Genomic DNA, 1729 nt, shown 5'->3' with positions numbered 1-1729 from the left:
TTTAAAATTTGTAAAATTTTAAATATTAATGACAATATTTACTGTCAATTCAGACACTGGGATACTTAAACAGATTGAAAATAAAGGATGAGGTAAATTTTGGTTAATATAGCAATAGCTCTTTCCCTGAAGGGTAGTTCACACTAATTATATATATATGACCATATGTACATTTGTTTTCATAAACATATACACACCCATAAAAATGTATACATATGTGTGTATGCATATATATATACTTTTTTTTTCTGAGAGAGCTCATACATATGGCAATAAACTTTCTCAAAGTTTTTTTTAAAATTGATCAAATCACACTTTTGCTATTGCTACCCCTGGAAAGGGAAACATCAGATAAAGCCATCATAGCAGAAACTTATTCAAGCTTGTTTATTAGTGTACCTCTGATAAAAGAGAAATTAAGAACGAATTCGAGAAGCATCATTCTCCTGTAGTGTCATTAGCTTTAATTTATTTCCTTTTTTTATGTGAAGAAAATGTCAAGTGGCTCTAATTACATGTTAAAATAGAAACTCTAAACAGTGACCACTGGAAATCTTGCTATTGTGCACAATTCTTACAAGGGGCCTTGCTCCTACCTTTCTCTGCAGAGTGGCAGAGATAAATACAGCAATTGAGAGATCGAGAGCAAGAGAATGATTCTTTTTTTTCAAAGATGAGAGTGCAGTACACTTTTTGAAAAAGGAGTGTCTCACTTTGACAAAGAATTAAGCACGTAGGAGTAAAGCAAGAAATCAAGGTGTGACTCCCTTTCCAGAAATAAGTACATTTCTCATATCTTCCTCCATCTATCAAATCCCTTGTTAATTCTGAATTCCACATTCCAATTTAAATTGCTATAAATATTATATCCTTTGATTTCTTTGATACCCAATAGGGAATAAAATGGTATACTATGTTAAAAAGTCTTTAAACAATGATTGGTATTACAATATCTTTTTTAGATTTCTATATTTTCTGGAGTTTAACATAATAAAACATATTTAATGAGAACACAGAAGTTAGATTTGCTATCACTTTTAACTTACTTTCTACATTTTTGTGATAAAGAAAATCAGCCTTAAAACATTTATGTAGCTTGTCCAAAAGACTATAGGACTACCAACTTACTGAGTCAAAAGACTCTGATGCTGGGAGGGATTGCGGGGAGGAGGAGAAGGGGATGACCGAGGATGAGATGGCTGGATGGCATCACTGACTCGATGGACGTGAGTCTGAGTGAACTCCGGGAGTTGGTGATGGACAGAGAGGCCTGGCGTGCTGCAATTCGTGGGGTTGCAAAGAGTTGGACACGACTGAGCGACTGAACTGAACTGACATCTTGCAGGCTAATCCCTGGTTGCCTGTTTGATTTGCAAAATGACATTTAGCAATTTTTTTTCTACTTAGAGAATGGAGATATGAAAATTTTCTCTGGTAAGTACTTTTTTTTGTTATTCTCAACTGTTGTTGTTGCTGCTGTTGTTGCTAAGTCGCTTCAGTCGTGTCCGACTCTGTGAGACCCCATAGATGGCAGCCCACCAGGCTCCCCTGTCCCTGGGATTCTCCAGGCAAGAACACTGGAGTGGGTTGCCATTTCCTTCTCCAATGCATGAAAGTGAAAAGTGAAAATGAAGTCGCTCAGTCGTGTCCGACTCTTCGCGACCCCATGGACTGCAGCCCACCAGGCTCCTCCATCCATGGGACTTTCCAGGCAAGAGTACTGGAGTGG

This window comes from Capra hircus, chromosome 7, assembly GCF_001704415.2.
Source record: "Capra hircus breed San Clemente chromosome 7, ASM170441v1, whole genome shotgun sequence".
In the NCBI taxonomy this organism is placed as follows: domain Eukaryota; kingdom Metazoa; phylum Chordata; class Mammalia; order Artiodactyla; family Bovidae; genus Capra; species Capra hircus.
The sequence above is the reverse complement of the archived record's forward strand: the minus strand, read 5'-3'. Positions refer to the sequence as shown.